At 46.8% G+C, this 23,198-nt stretch overlaps 9 non-coding genes across 9 annotated transcripts; 2 read left to right on the top strand and 7 right to left on the bottom strand.

Annotated features, from left to right (window-relative positions):
- Positions 1 to 152: 152 nt before the first annotated feature.
- On the bottom strand, positions 153 to 225 carry trnav-aac (transfer RNA valine (anticodon AAC)). Its single transcript has one exon. It is a non-coding gene; the product is annotated as a tRNA-Val (tRNA).
- A 3,110-nt stretch (positions 226 to 3,335) lies between these two features.
- Positions 3,336 to 3,417, bottom strand: trnal-cag (transfer RNA leucine (anticodon CAG)). The gene has a single exon. It is a non-coding gene; the product is annotated as a tRNA-Leu (tRNA).
- Positions 3,418 to 3,525: 108 nt separating this feature from the next.
- Positions 3,526 to 3,598, top strand: trnak-cuu (transfer RNA lysine (anticodon CUU)). The gene has a single exon. It is a non-coding gene; the product is annotated as a tRNA-Lys (tRNA).
- Positions 3,599 to 3,839: 241 nt separating this feature from the next.
- Positions 3,840 to 3,912, bottom strand: trnav-aac (transfer RNA valine (anticodon AAC)). The gene has a single exon. It is a non-coding gene; the product is annotated as a tRNA-Val (tRNA).
- A 4,911-nt stretch (positions 3,913 to 8,823) lies between these two features.
- Positions 8,824 to 8,910, bottom strand: trnay-gua (transfer RNA tyrosine (anticodon GUA)). Its single transcript is given in 2 exon segments — positions 8,824 to 8,859; positions 8,874 to 8,910. It is a non-coding gene; the product is annotated as a tRNA-Tyr (tRNA).
- A 3,318-nt stretch (positions 8,911 to 12,228) lies between these two features.
- On the bottom strand, positions 12,229 to 12,301 carry trnav-cac (transfer RNA valine (anticodon CAC)). Its single transcript has one exon. It is a non-coding gene; the product is annotated as a tRNA-Val (tRNA).
- A 3,199-nt stretch (positions 12,302 to 15,500) lies between these two features.
- On the bottom strand, positions 15,501 to 15,574 carry trnav-aac (transfer RNA valine (anticodon AAC)). The gene has a single exon. It is a non-coding gene; the product is annotated as a tRNA-Val (tRNA).
- A 1,834-nt stretch (positions 15,575 to 17,408) lies between these two features.
- On the bottom strand, positions 17,409 to 17,481 carry trnav-uac (transfer RNA valine (anticodon UAC)). The gene has a single exon. It is a non-coding gene; the product is annotated as a tRNA-Val (tRNA).
- A 3,199-nt stretch (positions 17,482 to 20,680) lies between these two features.
- On the top strand, positions 20,681 to 20,752 carry trnac-gca (transfer RNA cysteine (anticodon GCA)). Its single transcript has one exon. It is a non-coding gene; the product is annotated as a tRNA-Cys (tRNA).
- The last annotated feature ends 2,446 nt before the right edge of the window (positions 20,753 to 23,198 follow it).

Below are 23,198 nucleotides of genomic sequence, written 5' to 3'. Positions count from 1 at the left end.
AACAAGTCTTTTGACCAAAGGCCTGGGGACTCACTTCGTAGGGCATCAGACTTTAAATCTGAGTGTTCAAGTCCCTTCAGAGATCAAGCACATGTCCTTGATCCTATTCGTCACCTTGACTTTTTTTTGTGAAAGAAGGACTTCAAAGGCCATGTTTCCACCCAGTTTCGAACTGGGGACCTTTTGCGTGTTAGGCAAACGTGATAACCACTACACTATGGAAACCCGTAGGAAGGGGCTTTTAAGGGGACTGGTGAAGTCACAAAGCAGTTGCCAAACAATGAAACACGACGATGTGTCCAAAGTGGGGGCAGATTGACAATTGTCCAAATAGACAAAGATGTCTCCTTTGTAGGGAAACTTGTTCCAGAAATTATGGGCTTTTCTTCAACAAAACAAGACATCACAATCGCGGCTTGAAAGAAACACCTTAGTCACCCTCGGGGTCACTTTGATATCTCGGTGGACTCAACTTGTGCCCTTGGAGTCAATGGTTTGTAAATAGGCTTGTAGCCTCCTCTAACCTTGTCTGGATGGCTGGATGTCTGGCCTTTTGAAGAATGAAGTTAAGGTCCTTTCAGCCAGCCAATAAGCCTTTTCAAACTATTTGCCAAGTCGCAACATAAATAGGGATTGTTCTGAAAACCGGGCTTGAACCAGGGACCTTTAGAACTTCAGTCTAACTTTCTCCTAAGTGAGTATTTCAGCTTCTGAGGTGGTGTTCTGCTTTTTCAGTCGTGGGTAAAAGTGGGGGCAGGGTGAAGCTGTGTCTGTGCCACGTATGTTGCTGTGTACCTGGTCCAGTGTGTTCTCATCTTGGGTTGGAATGTCCCCATGTCCCCATGTTTTTATGTGCAGTGACAGCAGTTCACAGATAGCGCTGAAAGATGACCCGAACCGTTCGACCGAGGACCAAGACAAATCCTATCTCCACTCAAAACCTAACCAAATGTCAGTTCCCTGACCGGGAATCGAACAACAGCCGCGGTGGTGAGAGCACCAAGTCCCAGCCACTAGACAACCAGGGACTGCATCATGGCTGCACTCCGAAAGGCAGAGACTGTGTCGCTTTGACGTACTCCAGCAAAGGAACCAAAATAGTTATGAGACTGGACCTTCTCTGCCAACGCTGCATCAGCAGGGGAATTAGCTCAAATGGTAGAGCGCTCGCTTAGCATGTGAGAGGTAGCGGGATCAATGCCCGCATTCTCCATAAACTCCTTTGTTTTTTTGATGAAATGTTCCCACGTAGCGAATACTAATCCGGGCCCCAATCCCGATATCTAGGCCAAACACAGCCATAGGTATCACCCTAAACCCAGTCCTAACTGCATTCTCCCCTCTAGCACCTTGTCTTGTCTTGTTGTGGGATCAATGCCCGCAATCTTCAAGGAGTTCTTTGCCTTTTGTAGAAGAGATGTTGGGATTGGATCTACCCCTTAGCATCCGACAAATACCCCAAACCAGGGGAATTACCTCAAATGGTAAAGTGCTTGCTTAGCATGCGAGAAGTAGCAGAGTCGATACCCGCATTCTCCAAGGAATCCTTTGTATTTTGTAAAAGAGATGTGGGATCGGAAATGAGTCCAGGATCTATCCCTCAGCGTCAGACAAATACCCCAAACCTAATCCTGGCCGCGTTCTCTAGATTAGTCTCTTATCATGGAATAGTGAAGAAGCCCAGTACGTGATTTATTGTTCCCAAGTAGCGCATCAAGGTGACCCCAACCATTCCACCGAAGCCTTGCAGAGATGAAGAGGCCCCGAAATGTCCACCCCCAAGATGAACTGAGGTCTTAAACTACCCACATGGACAATCCAAATATCTTCTGGACAAAAAGAGTTTGTGGTCAGACAAGACAAAGGTTGAGCCGGTCACCTGAACATGAAACGTTTGATCTGAGTGTCCGGGATTCAAGTCCCTGTTCAGGTGACCAGGTCTGAGGTCCACTTGCAAACGCCTCCTTTTTGCCCTCAAAATACGAGGGCAACAGGACAATCCCTTGGTACTCTATGGAAACTACATGAGGAGCCTGGCTTTTAACTGGAACTGGAAAGGCTTGTGGCCCCGCACACAAACCAAGTATCTTCTGATCAGCTGATCCTTAACATCAGCTGTCACAGACATTGGCGTCGTTTGGGGACCTCATCCTGATCCACGGTTACCACTGATTTGTAGAGTAAGTCAATAAGTCATCATACTCTTACAGGAAGACTCAGTCCAAACACTCAATTGCTGCAGGGCAAGTAGGTTCCACCAAGACTTGAACTTGGACCACTGGATTCAGAGTCCAGAGTGCTAACAATTACACCATGGAACCCTTTGTTTTGGATGTGACTGGCACCTTCTGGCGTAACAATGGAGGCTTTGCAAACCAGGACAACAACTTTACTCTTTTATGAGCGCTAAGTATTTTCGGGTACAATCCAGGGGTCTTGTGCTCTCACGGAAATGGCTGTCCTTTTCCAACAGGAGTTGAGATGAAACGTATTCAAATAGACACTCAAATGATCACTCAATCAGAATGACTCCGTTTGCCAATTCCAGACTGCGTGACAAAGACTCAAGTCCAACTCCATTGACAGGGAAGCGGAAGTCCTTCAGACAAGACGGTATTGCCATTCTTTCCTGGCAGACATAACGTAAGAAACAGCTTGTCCTTCGAGCGGGACTTGAACCAGCTACCTAAGGATGCCAACTTGAACCTCTACAGTCCTCCGCGCTTCCAACTGAGCTATCGAAGGTCTTGTTGTGTTGGGGCAAATGAGTACAGCCAAGCGTTTGACGGCGTCTTCACTGTGTACTGCTTTCCTTTCCTGAGATGCCGGATGGTGGTCCAGAATCTCTTCGAAGCCGTCCGGAAGTCCTTCTCCATGGCTTCTCCAAACTCCTCCCATGTCAGAGTTATTGCCTCAGCGAATGCCAAAGCCGCGGACCGCTTGGCTTGCCGGTTCCTGTCAGCTGAAGTCCCATGAGCCAAAAAGGCCCAATAGAACTCCTTCAGCTTGACGGCATCCCTCACCAATGGCATCCACCTTAGGGCCGCAGCCGCCTCGACAATGGAGGCACAGAACATCCCTGCCTCCTTCTGGATCTTGCAGGTCACTGGGAAGATATTCGGCTCAAAGGACCATTTGGTCCCGAACATGAAACTTTTGATCTGAGTGTCCGGGATTCAAGTCCCTGTTCAGGTGACAAGGTCTGAGGTCCACTTGCAAACGCCTCATTTTGCCCTCAAAATACCAGGACAACAGGACAACACCTTGGTACTTTATGGAAAATACATGAGGAGCCGGGCTTTTAACTGGAACTAGAAAGACTTGTGTCCCCGCACTGTCAGAAGTGGGATTTGAACCCACGCCTCATTAGAGACTGCAACCTGAATGCAGCGCCTTCGACCGCTCGGCCATCCTGACCCTCCAGGTCTCACTCCTTCTGTTCCATGAGAAACTAGGTCAGCTGTGGAATTGATCAAACATCAGGATGGCCACATCAATAAAAACTGATATCTAGAGCAGCAAAAGGCCCGATTAGCTCAGTCGGAAGAGCATGAGACTCTTAATCTCATGGTCGTGGGTTCGAGCCCCATGTTGGGCGATTCAGCAGTTTTATTGATACATCTGAAAGATATCTTTCCTGTTGAAAAGTGTTCAACATGCAGAAAACATTTCATTCCAAATACATAAAAACAAGTCTTTTGACCAAAGGCCTGGGGACTCACTTCGTAGGGCATCAGACTTTAAATCTGAGTGTTCAAGTCCCTTCAGAGATCAAGCACATGTCCTTGATCCTATTCGTCACCTTGACTTTTTTTGTAAAAGAAGGACTTCAAATGCCATGTTTCCACCCAGTTTCGAACTGGGGACCTTTTGCGTGTTAGGCAAACGTGATAACCACTACACTATGGAAACCCGTAGGAAGGGGCTTTTAAGGGGACTGGTGAAGTCACAAAGCAGTTGCCAAACAATGAAACACGACGATGTGTCCAAAGTGGGGGCAGATTGACAATTGTCCAAATAGACAAAGATGTCTCCTTTGTAGGGAAACTTGTTCCAGAAATTATGGGCTTTTCTTCAACAAAACAAGACATCACAATCGCGGCTTGAAAGAAACACCTTAGTCACCCTCGGGGTCACTTTGATATCTCGGTGGACTCAACTTGTGCCCTTGGAGTCAATGGTTTGTAAATAGGCTTGTAGCCTCCTCTAACCTTGTCTGGATGGCTGGATGTCTGGCCTTTTGAAGAATGAAGTTAAGGTCCTTTCAGCCAGCCAATAAGCCTTTTCAAACTATTTGCCAAGTCACAACATAAACAGGGATTGTTCTGAAAACCGGGCTTGAACCAGAGACCTTTAGAACTTCAGTCTAACGTTCTCCTAAGTGAGTATTTCATTACGCGGTTCGATTCCCAGGCAGGGAGTTCCTGTTTTGTATGTCACGTTGAACCTTGAGCAGGGTTGCGGTTGCAACAACCAGTCCGGGAGAACAAGACCTCTATTCATCTTCTTCTCCAAGTGCTCAGCTGTGTTGTACAATCTGACAGTCCTTTGCTACCAAATCATTCCAGGACCTGACCAGGAAAATGACAGCTGTGGGATTTCAACCAGTGGCTCCTGAGCGAAAGGAGCCTTAATCTGGTGCTTTAGACCACTCATCCACACAACCCAAAACGGTGCCCTGATCAGGAAAAAACTGTGACCTTGTGAGGTTTGCTGACAATGGAGGACACTGAAATGGAGCCGCACAAAGGAGGGTACCTGCACTGTTTACGTGTCCGTTGACCAGGTAGACCGGGATTCAATTGGCGGACTTGAAATTTTTCTTATGTGCAGTGACAGCAGTTCACAGACAGCGCTGAAAAATGACCCGAACCGTTCGACCGAGGACCAAGACAAATCCTATCTCCAGTCAAAACCTAACCAAATCGAACAACGGCCGCAGGGGTGAGCGCACCAAGTCCCAGCCACTAGACAACCAGGGACTGCATCATGGCTGCACTCTGAAAGGCAGAGACTGTGTCGCTTTGACGTACTCCAGCAAAGGAAAATAGTTATGAGACTGTTATGAGACCTTCTCTGCCAACACTGCATCAGCAGGGGAATTAGCTCAAATGGTAGAGCGCTCGCTTAGCATGTGAGCGGTAGCGAGATCAATGCCCGCATTCACCATAAACTCTGCTGAGATTGTTTCCCTTTTTGCATGGCTCCTTTCTACATTCTTCACACTGACATGAAATTTCTGCAGTGGCTTTTGTCCAATTTCCTCGCGGGTGACACAGCCCCCCCCCCCCCCCCCCATGTGTAACAGAAAGTCCAGCCGCACCACAAAACAAAGCAAAACAAAGTCATTTCAGCTGCTTTTACCCACGATCTTATCCTTTCCGTGCTGACTCATCGGACCAGAGCTCTGCCTTTGGGTTCAGCTCCCGGACCAGTGGAGCATCCAACGTAAATCAACTGATAAACTGTCATGTTAGATGCCAAGAACAAGACGCCAAGGTACCTTGAACTCCTCCAGTGGGGGTCGGATCTCTTCCCCAACACATAGACAATTTCATTGAAATGTCAAGACAACCTCTTTTGTCCTGCTAATGTGGTCTGTTTTGTTAGCCCAAATGTCCAAAATCACAAGGGTTTTGCCTTTGTAGGGAGCATTGTAGTACATGTCACATGTCACCCCACATCAAACAGTTAACCCGGACTGCATTCTTCCATCTTAAGAACATAGCCCGACTCCGTCCATCACTTACATTCTCTGCCGCTGAATCCCTAATCCATGCATTCATCACCTCCATAATCGACTACTGCAACAGCATTCTCTACGGTACACCATCCAAAACCCTCAACAAACTACAATATATTCAGAACTCCGCTGCCCGCCTCCTCACCTCCACCCACTCCCGTCAACACATTACCCCTGTCCTCCAAAACCTCCACTGGCTTCCCGTCCCCCAACGCATTCACTTCAAAATTCTTCTCATCACCTACAAAGCCCTCCACGATCTGACCCCCCCATATCTCACAGACCTCCTCCATCCACATAATCCCCCGTGTCCCCTTCGCTCGCATAAGGCCCCCTGTTTAAAACTGGGTGGAAACATGGACTTTCTATTCCCTCTTTTACAAAATAACTGGTGGTCTAGTGGCTAGGATTCGGTGCTCTCGGTGTTCGATTCCCGGTCAGGGAATTGACATTTGGATAGGTTTTTACTGAAGAGAGGATTTGTCTTCGGCCTCGGTGGAATGGTTGGGGTCATCTTGAAGCGCTATTTGGTAACAATAACTCAATGCGGGAATGCGGGTATCGATCCTGCTGCATCTCGCATGCTAAGCAAGCACTTTACCATTTGAGGTAATTCCCCTGGTTTGGGGTATTTGTCGGATGCTAAGGGGTAGATCCAATCCCAACATCTCTTCTACAAAAGGTGAAGCACTCCTTGGAGACTGTGGGAATTGATCCCAAATAAGACAAGACAAGGTGCTCGACAGGAGAATGCAGTTAGGACTGGGTTTAGGGTGATACCTTAGGTTGTATTTGGCCTAGATATTGGGATTGGGGCCCGGATTAGTGTTTAATAATAATAATAATACATTTTATTTAAAAGCGCCTTTCAGGACACCCAAGGTCGCTGTACAGGAGATAAAAACACCAATATAAAATACAAGATAAAAGACAACAAACAATAAATAAGAGCATACAATAAATCGGGACAGGGGGGACCATGTGAACCAGTTAAAGGGAATAGGCAAGTTTGAACAGATTAGGCAACAGAACAGGGTTTTGAGGTTAGATTTGAAAATGGGAAGGGTGGCAGAGTTACGGAGGTCTGGTGGCAGAGAGTTCCAGAGTTGGGGAGCAGAGCGGCTGAAAGCTCTGCTCCCCATAGTGCTAAGACGTACAGAGGGAAAAGTGAGATGGAGGGACGCGGAAGATCTGAGGGAACGGGATGGCTTAAGAATGTGGATGAGGTCAGAGAGGTAAGGGGGGGCAAGGTTATGGATGGACTTGTAGGTGAACAGAAGGATTTTGTAGTTGATTCTTTGTGTCACGGGGAGCCAGTGGAGTTGCTGCAGGATGGGGGTGATGTGGTGGAATGAGGGGGTCCTGGTGATGATCCGGGCAGCAGAGTTCTGAACCAGTTGAAGTTTATGGAGGGATTTGTGAGGGAGGCCGAAGAGGAGAGCGCTACAATAGTCGATGCGGGAAGTGACAAGGCTATGGACAAGGATGGCGGTGGTGTGGGGGTTGAGGGAGGGGCGTAGACGATTAATGGAGCGCAAATGGAAGTAAGCTGACCTGGTGACGTTATTGATGTGGGATTGGAAAGATAGTGTGCTGTCGAGGATGACACCCAGACTCTTGACCTGAGGGGAGGGGGAGACTAAGGAGCTGTCGATGGAGAGAGAGAAGGAGTCAACTTTAGATAGGGTGGATTTGGTGCCAATGAGTAAGAATTCAGTTTTATTGCTATTAAGTTTCAGAAAGTTGGAGGTGAACCATGATTTTATTTCAGAGACAGGAGGTGAGGGAGGGGGGTGGGAGTGTAGAGTTAGGTTTGGAAGAGAGGTAGAGCTGGGTGTCATCCGCGAAGCAGTGAAAGTGAATGTTAAATTTACGGAAGATATGGCCGAGGGGGAGAAGGTAGGTTATGAAAAGAAGGGGACCCAGGACAGAGCCCTGGGGCACACCTGTGGTGACTGGGGAGGGGTCGGAGAAAGATTAAAGCTGAATGAACTGAGTGCGGTCTGTGAGATAGGAGTGGGACCAGTGGAGGGGGGTGTGGGTGATGCCAATTTCGGAGAGTCTGCTGAGGAGGATGGGGTGTGAGATGGTGTAAAAGGCCGCACTCAGGTCAAGGAGGATGAGAATAGAAAGTGAACCGGTGTCAGCTGCAGTGAGGAGATCATTGGTGATTTTGATGAGTGCAGTTTCGGTGCTGTGACGGGGACGGAAGCCGGACTGGAAGGGTTCATACAGATTGTTAAGGGTGAGATGTGCGTGAAGTTGGGAGGAGACTATTTTTTCAAGAATTTTGGAAATGAAGGGTAAGTTGGAGATAGGGCGGAGGTTATTGAAGTTGTTGGGATCTGAGTGTCCGGGATTCAAGTCCCTGTTCAGGTGACCAGGTCTGAGGTCCACTTGCAAACGCCTCCTTTTTGCCCTCAATATACGAGGGCAACAGGACAATCCCTTGGTACTCTATGGAAACTACATGAGGAGCCTGGCTTTTAACTGGAACTGGAAAGACTTGTGGCCCCGCACACAAACCAAGTATCTTCTGATCAGCTGATCATTGACATCAGCTGTCACAGACATTGGCGTCGTTTGGGGACCTCATCCTGATCCACGGTTACCACTGATTCGTAGAGTAAGTCAATAAGTCATCATACTCTTACTGTTAAAGGAAGACACAGTCCAAACACTTGATTGCTGCAGGGCAAGTACTTGAACTTGGATCACTGGATTCCGAGTCCAGAGTGCTAACCATTACAGCATGGAACCCTTTGTTTTGGATGTGACTGGCACCTTCTGGCGTAACAATGGAGGCTTTGCAAACCAGGACACCAACTTTACTCTTTGATGAGCGCAAAGTATTTTGGGGTACAATCCAGGGGTCTTGTGCTCTCACGGAAATGGCTGTCCTTTTCCAACAGGAGTTGAGATGAAATGTATTCAAATAGACAAACTGCATTGATCACTCAATCAGAATTTCTCCATTTGCCAATTTCAAGTCCAACTCCATCGACAGGGAAGCGGAGGTCCTTCAGACAAGACGGCATTGCCATTCTTTCCTGGCAGACATAACATAAGCAAAAGGCTTGTCCTTCGAGCCGGACTTGAACCAGCGACCTAAGGATGCCAGCTTGAACCACTACAGTCCTCCGCTCTTCCAACTGAGCTATCGAAGGTCTTTTTGCTTTGAGGCTAGTGAGTACGGCCAAGCGTTCAACGGCGTCTCATTGCGGTCACGATGAAAGGTATGAAAACAGCCCTGTTGCATTGGCCGAGAATCTGATCCGGGTCTACCATGTGGATTGATCCTGGACTCATTTCCGATCCTAACATCTTTTTTACAAAAGGCAAAGAAGTCCGAGAAGACTGCGGGCATTGCTCCGGCTTCCTCTCCCATGCGAAGCAAGCGCTCTACCATTTGAGCTAATTCCCCTGCTGTTGCAGCATTGGCAGAGAAGGTCCAGTCTTATAACTATTTTGGTTCCTTTGCTGGACTACGTCAAGGCAACACAGTCTCTGCCTTTCAGAGTGCAGACCTAAAGCAGTCCCTGGTGGTCTAGTGGCTAGGATTCTGCGCTTTCACCGCTGCGGCCCGGGTTGGATTCCTGGTCAGGGAATTGACATTTGGATAGGTTTTGACTGGAGATAGAGTCGCCAGATGGTCAACCTCCCACCTGTAGGCGAACTCGTCGTCGGGGGTGGACATTTCGGGACCGGGGCCTTTTCATCTCTGCAAGGACAAGTACAGTATGCCAGAAGATTTTGTCTTCCTTGAGTTGTCCTTATTTATCAAGGGCCTGGATAGCTCAGTTGGTAGAGCATCAGACTTTTAATCTGAGGGTCCAGGGTTTAAGTCCTTGTTCAGGTGGTGAGGAGAAGTATTAAATGTGAAACCAATCTCTTTTATCCTCCTCCTGTGGTCAAGTCCAAAATGCCAGAAGACTTCTGCTCCCTCATCCTCAACACCGAGAAGGCCAAAGAGAAGCGACACAGTCTCTGCCTTTCTGAGTGCAGATCAAAAGCAGTCCCTGGTGGTCTAGTGGCTAGGATTCGGTGCTCTCACCGCTGTGGTCCGGGTTTGATTTCCGTTCAGGGAATTGACATTTGGATAGGTTTTGACTGGAGGTAGGATTTGTCTTCGGCCTCGGTGGAATGGTTGGGGTCACCTTGATGCGCTACTTGAGAACAATAAATCACATACTGGGTTTCTTCACTATTCCGAGATAAGAGACTAATCTAGAGAACGCGGCCAGGATTAGGTTTGGGGTATTTGTCTGACGCTGAGGGATAGATCCTGGACTCATTTCCGATCCCACATCTCTTTTACAAAATACAAAGGATTCCTTGGAGAATGCGGGTACCGACTCTGCTACTTCTCGCATGCTAAGCAAGCACTTTACCATTTGAGGTAATTCCCCTGGTTTGGGGTATTTGTCGGATGCTAAGGGGTGATCCAATCCCAACATCTCTTCTACAAAAGGCAAAGAACTCCTTGGACTGTGGGCATTGATCCCACAACAAGACAAGACAAGACAAGGTGCTAGAGGGGAGAATGCAATTAGGACTGGGTTTAGGTTAGGACTGGGTTTGGGGTGATACCTATGGCTGTATTTGGCCTAGATATCGGGATTGGGGCCGGGATTAGTATTCGCTACTTGGGAACATGTCATCAAAAAAACAAAGGAGTTTATGGAGAATGCGGGCATTGATCCTGCTACCTCTCACATTTAAGCGAGCGCTCTACCATTTGAGCTAATTCCCCTGCTGATGCAGCGTTGGTAGAGAAGGTCCAGTCTCATAACTATTTTGGTTCCTTTGCTGGAGTACGTCAAAGCGACACAGTCTCTGCCTTTCGGAGTGCAGCCATGATGCAGTCCCTGGTTGTCTAGTGGATGGGACTTGGTGCTCTCGCCACCGCGGCGGTTGTTCGATTCCCGGTCAGGGAACTGACATTTGGTTAGGTTTTGAGTGGAGATAGGATTTGTCTTGGTCCTCGGTCGAACGGTTCGGGTCATCTTTCAGCGCTATCTGTGAACTGCTGTCACTGCACATAAAAACAATTCCAAGTCCGCCAATCGAATCCCGGTCTACCTCCTGATGGTCGTTAACATCCATCATAAATGGGGTGTTAAAATGTGGATTTTCAAAAGGAACAAAGACAATCCATCTGCAACCTGGTCAACGGACACGTAAACAGTGCAGGTACCCTCCTTTGTGCGGCTCCATTTCAGTGTCCTCCGTTGTCAGCGAACCTAACAAGGTCACAGTTTTTTCCTGATCAGGGCACCGTATTGGGTTGTGTGGATGAGTGGTCTAAAGCACCAGATTAAGGCTCCTTTCGCTCAGGAGCCACTGGTTGAAATCCCACAGCTGTCATTTTCCTGGTCAGGTCCATTATCCACGGCTGGAATGATTTGGTAGCAAAGGACTGTCAGATTGTACGACACAGCTGAGCACTTGGAGAAGAAGATGAATAGAGGTCTTGTTCTCCCGGACTGGTTGTTGCAACCGCAACCCTGCTCAAGGTTCAATGTGACATACAAAACAGGCACTCCCCGTCTGGGAATCGAATCCTAGATTCTAGGATACTAGACCACCTGGGACTGCTTTTGGTCTGCACTCAGAAAGGCAGAGACTGTGTCCCTTCTCTTTGGCCTTCTCGGTGTTAAGGATGAGGAAGCAGAAGTCTTCTGGCATTTTGGACTTGACCACAGGAGGAGGATAGAAAGTCTGATGCTCTACCAACCGAGCTATCCAGGCCCTTGATAAGTAAGGACAACTCAATGAAGACAAAATCTTCTGTACTTGTCCTTGCAGAGATGAAGAGGCCCAGGTCCCGAAATATCCACCCCCAGGATGGACTGAGGTCTTAAACTACCCACATGTACAATCCAAATATCTTCTGGACAAAAAGAGTCTGTTGTCAGACGAGACAAAGGTTGAACCGGTCACCTGAACATGAAACTTTTGATCTGAGTGTCTGGGATTCAAGTCCCTGTTCAGGTGACCAGGTCTGAGGTCCACTTGCACACGCCTCCTTTTTTCCCTCAAACTACGAGGGCAACAGGACAATCCCTGGGTACTCTATGGAAACTACATGAGGAGACTGGCTTTTAACTGGAACTGGAAAGACTTGCGGCCCCGCACACAAACCAAGTATCTTCTGATCAGCTGATCCTTGACATCAGCTGTCACAGACATTGGCGTCGTTTGGGGACCTCATCCTGATCCACGGTTACCACTGATTTGTAGAGTAAGTCAATAAGTCATCATACTCTTACAGGAAGACTCAGTCCAAACACTCAATTGCTGCAGGGCAAGTAGGTTCCACCAAGACTTGAACTTGGACCACTGGATTCAGAGTCCAGAGTGCTAACCATTACATCATTACATGGGGATGGATGCTCGTGTACACACCTTCAGACATCAAGAACATATCCTTGTTCCTATTTGTCATCTTGATTTTTTTTGTAAAAGGAGGTCTTGAAAAGCCATGTTTCCACCCAGTTTCGAACTGGGGACCTTTTGCATGTGAGGCAAACATGATAACCACTACACTATGGAAACCTGTAGGAAGGGGCTTTTAAGGGGACTGGTGAAGTCACAAAGCAGTTGCCAAACAATGAAACACGACGATGTGTCCAAAGTGGGGGCAGATTGACAATTGTCCAAATAGACAAAGATGTCTCCTTTGTAGGGAAAATTGTTCCAGAAATAATGGGCTTTTCTTCAACAAAACAAGACATCATAATTGCGGCTTGAAAGAAACACCTTCGCCACCCTCTGGGTCACCTTGATATCTCCGTGGACTCAACTTGTGCCCTTGGAGTCAATGGTTTGTAAATAGGCTTGTAACCTCCTCTAACCTGTCTGGATGGCTGGCCTTTTGAAGAATGAAGTTAAGGTCCTTTCAGCCAGCCAATAAGCCCTTTCAAACTATTTGCCAAGTCACAACATAAACAGGGATTGTTCTGAAAACCGGGCTTGAACCAGAGACCTTTAGAACTTCAGTCTAACGTTCTCCTAAGTGAGTATTTCATTACGCGGTTCGATTCCCAGACAGGGAGTTCCTGTTTTGTATGTCACGTTGAACCTTGAGCAGGGTTGCGGTTGCAACAACCAGTCCGGGAGAACAAGACCTCTATTCATCTTCTTCTCCAAGTGCTCAGCTGTGTTGTACAATCTGACAGTCCTTTGCTACCAAATCATTCCAGGACCTGACCAGGAAAATGACAGCTGTGGGATTTCAACCAGTGGCTCCTGAGCGAAAGGAGCCTTAATCTGGTGCTTTAGACCACTCATCCACACAACCCAAAACGGTGCCCTGATCAGGAAAAAACTGTGACCTTGTGAGGTTTGCTGACAATGGAGGACACTGAAATGGAGCCGCACAAAGGAGGGTACCTGCACTGTTTACGTGTCCGTTGACCAGGTAGACCGGGATTCAATTGGCGGACTTGAAATTTTTCTTATGTGCAGTGACAGCAGTTCACAGACAGCGCTGAAAAATTACCCGAACCGTTCGACCGAGGACCAAGACAAATCCTATCTCCAGTCAAAACCTAACCAAATGTCAGTTCCCTGACTGGGAATCGAACAACGGCCGCGGGGGTGAGCGCACCAAGTCCCAGCCACTAGACAACCAGGGACTGCATCATGGCTGCACTCTGAAAGGCAGAGACTGTGTCGCTTTGACGTACTCCAGCAAAGGAAAATAGTTATGAGACTGTTATGAGACCTTCTCTGCCAGCACTGCATCAGCAGGGGAATTAGCTCAAATGGTAGAGCGCTAGCTTAGCATGTGAGCGGTAGCGGGATCAATGCCCGCATTCTCCATAAACTCTGCTGAGATTGTTTCCCTTTTTGCATGGCTCCTTTCTACATTCTTCACACTGACATGAAATTTCTGCAGTGGCTTTTGTCCAATTTCCTCACGGGTGTGTGTAACAGAAAGTCCAGCCGCACCACAAAACAAAGCAAAACAAAGTCATTTCAGCTGCTTTTACCCACGATCTTATCCTTTCCGTGCTGACTCATCGGACCAGAGCTCTGCCTTTGGGTTCAGCTCCCGGACCAGTGGAGCATCCAACGTAGATCAACTGGTAAACTGTCATGTTAGATGCCAAGAACAAGACGCCAAGGTACCTTGAACTCCTCCAGTGGGGGTCGGATCTCTTCCCCAACACAAGACAACCTCTTTTGTCCTGCTAATGTGGTCTGTTTTGTTAGCCCAAATGTCCAAAATCACAAGGGTTTTGCCTTTGTAGGGAGCATTGTAGTACATGTCACATGTGTACTACACATGACATTAGAAAGGATGGGAATTTCTTCAACACAACAAGACTTCTGATTCAAAAACATTTTGTTGAAGAAAAGCCCATTATTTCTGGAACATCTCATGTGAACTACAATTCTCCCTACAAAGGAGAGATCTTGGTCCGTTTGGACAATTGTCAATCTGCCCCCACTTTGGACACATCATCATGTTTCATTGTTTGGCCACTGCTTTCTGAGTTTCGCCAGTACTCTTATAACCCCCCCTCCTCCACTCCGGGTTTCCATAGATTAGTGGTTATCCCGTTTGCCTCACACACATAAGGCAACCTGTTTAAAACTGGGTGGAAACATGGGCTTTCTATTCCTTCTTTTACAAAGTAACTGCTGGTCTAGTGGCTAGGATTCGGTGCTCTCACCGCCGCGGCCCGGTTTCGATTCCCGGTCAGGGAATTGACAATTGGATAGGTTTTTACTGGAGAGAGGATTTGTCTTCAGCCTCGGTGGAATGGTTGGGGTCATCTTGAAGCGCTATTTGGGAACAATAACTCACGGACTCGGTTTCTTCACTATTACATGACAAGAGACTGGTCTAGAGAACACGGCCAGGATTAGGTTTGGGGTATTTGTCTGAAGCTGATGGATAGATCCTGGACTCATTTCCGATCCCACATCTCTTTTATAAAATACAAAGGATTCCTTGGAGAATGTGATTCTGCTACTTCTCGCATGCTAAGCAAGCACTTTACCATTTGAGGTAATTCCCCTGGTTTGGGGTATTTGTCGGATGCTAAGGGGTAGATCCAATCCCAACATCTCTTCTACAAAAGGTGAAGAACTCCTTAGAGACTGTGGGCATTGATCCCAAACAAGACAAGACAAGGTGCTAGACAGGAGAATGCAGTTAGGACTGGGTTTAGGGTGATACCTATGGCTGTAATTGGCCCGGATTAGTGTTTGGTACTTGGGAACATTTAATCACAAAAAACAAAAGGGTTTTGGAGAATGCGGGCATTGACCCCACTACCTCTCACATGCAAAGCGAGCGCTCTACCAGTTGAGCTAATTCCCCTGCTGCAGTGTTGGCAGAGAAATCTTCTGGCATACTGTACTTGTCCTTGCAGCGATGAAGAGGGACGAAATGTCCACCTCCAAGATGGACAGCAAAAGTCCTGATTAGCTCAGTCAGTAGAGTATGAGACTCTTAATCTCATGGACATGGGTTCCCGCCCCATGATGGGCGATTCAGCATTTTTATTGATAAATCTGAAAGATATCTTTCCTGTTGAAAACTGTTCAACATGCAGAAAACATTTCATTCCAAATACACAAAAACAAGTCTTTTGAACAAAGGTCTGGGGGCTCACTTCCTAGGGCATCAGACTTTAAATCTGAGTGTCAAGAGTTCAAGTCCCTTCAGAGATCAAGCACATGTCCTTGTTCCGATTTGTCACCTTAACTTTTTTTTGTAAAGGAAGGACTTGAATGGCCATGTTTCCACCCAGTTTCGAAATGGGGACCTTTTGCGTGTTAGGCAAACGTGATGACCACTACACTATGGAAAACTGAAGGAAGGGGCTTTTAAGGGGACTGAGCTCAATTTTATTCCACACATTAAAAAGGAGTTATTTGCCTTTTGTAGAAGAGATGTTGGGATTGGATCTACCCCTTAGCCTCCGACAAATACCCCAAACCAGGGGAATTACCTCAAATGGTAAAGTGCTTGCTTAGCATGCGAGAAGTAGCAGAGTCGATACCCGCATTCTCCAAGGAATCCTTTGTATTTTGTAAAAGAGATGTGGGATCAGAAATGAGTCCAGGATCTATCCCTCAGCGTCAGACAAATACCCCAAACCTAATCCTGGCCGCGTTCTCTAGATTAGTCTCTTATCATGGAATAGTGAAGAAACCCAGTACCACTAGACCACCAGGGACTGCTTTTGATCTGCACTCAAAAAGGCAGAGACCTTGTCGCTTCTCTTTGGCCTTCTCGGTGTTGAGGATGAGGGAGCAGAAGTCTTCTGGCATTTTGGACTTGACCACAGGAGGAGGATAAAATAGATTGGTTTCACATTTAATACTTCTCCTCACCACCTGAACAGGGACTTGAACCCTAGACCCTGAGATTAAAAGTCTGATGCTGTACCAACTGAGCTACCCAGGCCCTTGATAAATAAGGACAACTCAATGAAGACAAAATCTGGCATACTGTACTTGTACTTGCAGAGATGAAGAGCCCCCGGTCCCAAAATGTCCACCCCCAAATTGGACTGAGGTCTTAAACTACCCACATGGACAATCCAAATATCTTCTGGACAAAAAGAGTTTGTGGTCAGACAAGACAAAGGTTGAGCCGGTCACCTGAACATGAAACTTTTGATCTGAGTTTCCGGGATTCAAGTCCCTGTTCAGGTGACCAGGTCATAAGGCCCCCTGTTTAAAACTGGGTGGAAACATGGGCTTTCTATTCCTTCTTTTACAAAGTAACTGGTGGTCTAGTGGCTAGGATTCGGTGCTCGGTCACAAGACCTCTCTCAATTTTCGTTTCCAAGTGCTCAGCTGTGTTGTACAATCTGACAGTCCTTTGCTGCCAAATCATTCCAGTCGTGGATAATGGACCTGACCAGGAAAATGCCAGCTTTGGCATTTCAACCAGTGATACAACTAATTTAACTAATTTAAATTCAGCACACAGCAGAGGAGGGTAAAAGATGAGGGGCACGTTTGTTCAATTCCAGCAGTCCTCTTCTGGTGTTTCCATGACTCTGATACTTTTCCTTCGCGGTCATGTTGAAGTACAAAGACTATTTTCTGGAGAAACGCAGGACCCCGGGATGCGGCGGTCATGTTGAAAAGCACCCCTGGTTTACTGGGTGACGCCACTTCAAGATGCAAGACGTTGTCAGAAGTGGGATTCGAACCCACGCCTCATTAGAGACTGCAACCTGAATGCAGCACCACTCGGCCATCCTGACCCTCAAAAACTCCTGTTTAACTAATTTAAATTCAGCACACAGCAGAGGAGGGTAAAAGCCTAGCAAAGAGGGGGCACGTTTGTTCATAAAAACAGAACAAAAAAATGATATCTAGAGCAGAAGAAGCTCAGTCGGTAGAGCATGAGACTCTTAAGCTCATGATTGTGGGTTGGAGCCCCACATTTGGTGATTCATAACTTTTATTGATACATCTGGAAGATATCTTTCCTGTTGAAAATTGTTCAACATGCAGAAAACATGTCATTCCAAATACACAAAAACAAGTCTTATGACCAAAGGCATTTGTAGGGCATCAGACTTTTAATCTGAGGGTCAAGAGTTCAAGTCCCTTCAAAGATCAAGCACATGTCCTTGTTCCTATTTGTCACCTTGATTTTTTTGTAAAAGGAGGACTTGAAAGGCCATGTTTCCACCCAGTTTCAAACTGGGGACCTTTTGCGTGTAAGGCAAACGTGATAACCACTACACTAAGGAAACCTGAAGGAAGGGTCTTTTAAGGGGACTGAGCTCAATTTTATTCCACATATTAAAAATGTTACAAAACAGGATTTTATTTTTCATTTAAAGAATATAGCCAGAGTCTGCCCGTTCCTCTCTCGGGCAAATACTTCTACTTGCCAGTACCCTGCTGTGAGGTCGAGTGTCGAAAAATACCTTGCTTGACCAAGAGCCTCCAGTGCTTCCTCTATACGAGGCAAAGGGAACGCATCCCTAGTGCTGCAGGAGTTAAGCTTCCTATAATCGATGCAGAGCCTTGGAGTGCCATCCTTCTTGGTCACTATCACCACAGGCGAAGCATATGGACTCTTACTCGGCCTAATAACTCCTGTCGACTCCACAACTCTACAACTTCCGTACATCCTGCCACTGAGAGGCGGGGATTTTGCGATATGGGAGCCGAAATGGCTTACAGTCCACCAAAGGGATCTCATGCTGCATTGTTTTTGTGTGGCCATAGTCCAGGGGGTGCTGGGAAAACACACTTTTATTTCTCTCAATCAGGTCTTTGAGAACAGTGCGCTGGTGGTCACTTTCAACTGCAGCTTCACTTAGGTCCACCCCGCAAGCCGACACAACCTGCTCAAGGCTTATGGCTCCCCCCTTGACGGAGTCATCCTCCTGGCTGTCACTAAACTCCACCACCCTGTCCACCAGAACAGCATCTGCCAGATGAGTGTTTGGTTTTATCACAATGGCCTGCTGGGATAGGTTCATAACTCGGATGGGAGCGTAACCTCTGCTGACATTAGCAAGGACTTTAGCCACCAGAAGGTCTTGAGGGAGCTTTGGGACGGAAACTGTTTCCAGGAGGGCGGTATATGTTTTTCTTTTTGGGCCCCCCTTGATCTTGCACTTTAAATTTAGCTCATGTCCACCTGGAACGCGTATTCTTTGTCCAGCATACACAACAGGACCCACCACACACTGATTTTGCTCAGGTTGAGTGTTCTCCACCTCCGACAAAGCAGCGTACCATTCTGGGTAGCTTTTCTTTACCCACTGGAGGAATTGGCTGCCATGGGCTGCTTGAAGGTGGTCTCCGGACGCCCGAAGAACATTAGTTCCAATCAGCAGAGGGACAGAGGAACGGTATTGCGAGTCTGGAACAACAAAAGCTGGCACCTTATTAAACTCCTTTCCAAACATCTTAACTTTTATATTCAGGACACCATAGTGTGAAACCTTCTGACCGGCTGCACCCTCTATGGGAATTTTAGAGGGTCTGAGTTTGGATTTTTTAAGGACAGGATGGGTACGCCAGTACTTGTGTGTAATGCTCGTGACCTGAGAGCCTGTGTCAAAGAGGGCCCGACACTCAACTCCATTGACCTCTACCTCTGCCTCATTTCTGGGTCACACAAGGGGTGTGTCCACTACAACATTGTTGTCACTCTGTCGTGGGGGGTCTTGGTGTTCACCCATGGTTGCCCCAGCGACCATGGGGCCTAGGCGTTTAAAGACCGCACTGTGGGGAGTGTTCTCTTCTGAGCCCGTTGAGTGGATTTGAAGAGACACTGCTTGGTCTGTGTCAGGGAGAATTTCTCTACAAACCCTAGCTGTATGCCCTGACATCCCACACCTGTAGCAAACGACACCTGGGCTCGATGTAGTGTTCCTAGCAGGGGTCCGTGTCCTAACTGGGATCACAGGGGTCGAGGAGGCAAGTCTTGACTCAAGTTGAGACAACTTGGCCATCTGCTCTTCCTGGTTCAGAGCTAATTTATTAACTGCTTCCATCAAATCTGATAATGCAGAGTTAGCCTTTATCTTGTCTTGATGAAACCCATAATGGTGCATGCGTGTGGGCAAACATGTTACTACTCTTCCTCCTGTATTTTTTTTTTCTTCAACTTTGATCGTTTGTAAACAGCTTGGTAAATGTAAACTTATGTCACAGTAATATCGAAAATTCAAGATTTGTACTTGAACAACCAGAAAAAGCAACTTTCAAATGGAACCAATACTCTCTACTGTTCACGGTTACACCATATAGTCACATATGAAAATGAAACATTAATTGTGTTATTTCCACAATAAAAGGATATGTCACCAAATGTTCAAATTAATTGAAAGGGCAGTGAGGACTCCCTTGTCAACCGTCTTGGGACACCACAATCCGGGTCACGGCACCAAAGATGTAACCCATTCCGCTCGTTGGCGTGGCTGCTGCACCTCCGTGGCTCTGCGTTGTGTTTTTTTTATTAGGTGTGGCGAACGGAGATGACCACGAAGCAGGGAGCGATTGTGGTGCTGACAGTCTCTTTATTCCCACTTCACATACAGGAAACAAAACTCTGTTAATAATCAAATAAACTACTCGACATTACAGACAAAAATTACTTTGCAAAAATATAATAAAGGGATAGCAAATAAACGATTTACACAAAACAATCATATGAGGCCTAAATAAAGCCATTACTCAAGAGAAAACCGCCATGCTGCCTACCTTCACATACAGGAAACAAAACTGAAGTTCAGACAGCAAACAAACGGGGGATACTCATTGAGAAAGGCAACCAAGAGGGGCCAAAGGAACAAAACGTGTTGCAGACAAACCACAGCGGCCCCTGCTGGCGCAATTGGCTACATCAACAAAGGTCCTGCAGGAGATGAGGTGACTGAGAGGTTAAGGTGCTGGACTGCTAATCCATTGTGTTCTGCCCGCATTGGTTTGAATCCCATCCTCATGGTAGTTTTGACACCACCTGTGTTTTTAGGAAACATCATTAGAATGCAATTAATCAAAGTATCAGGTACGAAGTTGGAGATGGAGAACGCTTTTTTAGCAGGAAAAAGGCATAATATACCATTTGGAGAATGCAGGCATCGATTCCACTTCATCTCACACGCGAAGCGTGCGCTCTACCATTTGTGGTCATACAAAAATGGGGTTTGTTTTTGTGTACTTCGAATAAAATATTTTCCGCATGTTGCACAATTTTCCACAGGAAAGAAATCTTGACGATGTATCACCAAAAGTGCTGAACCGCCAAATGTGGGGCTCAAACTAGCACACAAGGAATAACTTGTTTAAGTAAACCTTCCGGACCTTGCTGACCCATCAAGAAGTCAACCTTTGTTGGTTCAATTCTCCCATTCACCATGAGGATGTGTGCTGGTTTAGTGCATATGCAGAACTTAGTTCCCATCGTGTAATCATGCTTGGTGTGTTTGAGGGGGTATAGCTCAGTGGTAGAGCAATTGACTGCAGATCAAGAGGTTTCAGGTTCAAATCCTGATGCACTCCTTCGTTTTAATAATAGTCTAAGAGTACATGAATGCAATGCTCATAATAGCAACAACTTTGGTGTAATATAACTCGAGATTGTTTCCCTTTTTGCATGGCTCCTTTCTACATTCTTCACACTGACATGAAATTTCTGCAGTGGCTTTTGTCCAATTTCCTCGCGGATGACACAGCCCCCCCCCCCCCCCCCCCCCCCTACGTCTAAGAGAAAGTCCAGCTGCACCAAAAAACAAAGTCATTCCGTGCTGACTCAAAGCTCAGGACCATCGGACCAGAGCTCTGCCTTTGGGTTCAGCTCCCACACTGTGGCGGACCAGTGGAGCATCCAACGTAGATCAACTGGTAAACTGTCATGTTAGATGCCAAGAACAAGACGCCAAGGTACCTTGAACTCCTCCAGTGGGGGTCGGATCTCTTCCCCAACACATAGACAATTTCATTGAAATGTCAAGACAACCTCTTTTGTCCCGCTAATGTGGTCTGTTTTGTTAGCCCAAGTGTCCAAAATCACAAGGGTTTTGCCTCTGTAGGGAGCATTGTAGTACATGTCACATGTGTACTACACATGACATTAGAAAGGATGGGAATTTCTTCAACACAACAAGACTTCTGATTCAAAAACATTTTGTTGAAGAAAAGCCCATTATTTCTGGAACATCTCATGTGAACTACAATTCTCCCTACAAAGGAGAGATCTTGGTCCGTTTGGACAATTGTCAATTTGCCCCCACTTTGGACACATCATCATGTTTCATTGTTTGGCCACTGCTTTCTGAGTTTCGCCAGTACTCTTATAACCCCCCCTCCTCCACTCCGGGTTTCCATAGATTAGTGGTTATCCCGTTTGCCTCACACACATAAGGCCCCCTATGGAACCATGTTTGGTGCGCTTGAGGAGGTATAGCTCAGTGGTAGAGCATTTGACTGCAGATCAAGAGAACTCCGGTTCAAAACTCTCCTTTGGTTTAAGAATAGTCTAAGAGTACATGAATGTATGGCTCACAATAGCAACAACTTCGGTGTAATATACCTCGAGATTGTTTCCCTTTTTGCATGGCTCCTTTGGTCAAGCCAATTCAATTGAGGTTGGTTTTGGTTTGATTCTATAAAGTTATGGGAAAGTTACTGTTGTAACCCCAGATTGTATACATTTGATCTGACTGTATTTCCTACACAGCATTAACAATGTGCATACAAGGAATAACTTGTTCAATCCCATTACCTCTTGCATGCAAAGCTAGCGCTCTACCCTTTGAGCTAATCCCCCCTGGTGAGCAAGAAGGCCCCCACAGTTTCCGCAACACCAAAACACTACACTGCTTTAGATGTGTCATTTGGAGTAAACAAGACCAGGGTCAAAGGTCACAAAGGGATGAGGTGACCGGGAGGTTAAGGTGATGGACTGCTCATCCATTGTGTTCTGCATGCACGGTTTCCAATCCCATCCTCATCGCCCTTGAGTTGTGCTATTCAAATGCACCACCTGTGTTTTTAGGAAACATCATTAGCATGTACTGAATCAAAGTATGATTTGAATTTGAGCTGCCATATACTAATCCTCACCTCACAGACTTTCTACATTCTTCACACTGACGTGCAATTTCCGCAGTGGCTTTTGTCCAATTTCCTCGCGGATGACACAGCTTCTCTCCCTAAGAGAAAGTCCAGCTGCACCACAAAACAAAGTCATGTCAGCTGCTTTTACCCACGATCTTATCCTTTCTGTGCTGACTCAAAGCTCAGGACCATCGGATCAGAGCTCTGCCTTTGGGTTCAGCTCCCACATCACCGTGGCGGACCAATGGAGCACATTTTGTTGAAGAAAAACATCAACGAGCTATCAAAGGTCTGTTGTTTTGGGGCGGTGAGTACGGCTGAGCGTTTGACGGCGTCTCATTGGGGTTGCGGGCTCGAACACGCTGTGGCTGAGAATGCCACTATGGACAGGATTTGGATTAGATAATCAAGTCTTGGGGTGGAAAGTCTCAGGTGGAGAGGTGTGACGTTTCTGATCGTATTCAGAGGTCATCAGTTGGTCCCGAAAATGGTCTTGGCACTTTTTTACACGATTAAAGGTATGAAAACAGCCCTGTTGCATTGGCCGGGAATCGGACTCCTACAAGACTGCAGGCATTGATTCCACAACAAGACAAGACAAGGTACTAGACAGGAGAATGCAGTTAGGACTGGGTTAGGGTTAGAGAATGCGGGCATTGATCCCACTACCTCTCACATGCTAAGCATAGCACTCTACCACTCTATTCCCCTGCTGATGCAGCGTGGGCAGAGAAGGTCCAGTCTCATAACTATTTTGGTTCCTTTGCTGGACTACGTCAAAGCGACACAGTCTCTGCCTTTCAGAGTGCAGCCACGATGCAGTCCCTGGTGGTCTAGTGGCGGATTTGGGTTGGTCCTCAGTCAAACAGTTCGGGTCATCTTTAAGCGC

Source organism: Doryrhamphus excisus, linkage group LG6 (genome assembly GCF_037039965.1).
Source record: "Doryrhamphus excisus strain RoL-2023G ecotype Guam linkage group LG6, RoL_Dexc_Guam_v1.1, whole genome shotgun sequence".
Classification (NCBI taxonomy): Eukaryota; Metazoa; Chordata; class Actinopteri; order Syngnathiformes; family Syngnathidae; genus Doryrhamphus; species Doryrhamphus excisus.
This window is presented reverse-complemented; position numbering and strand designations above follow the sequence as displayed.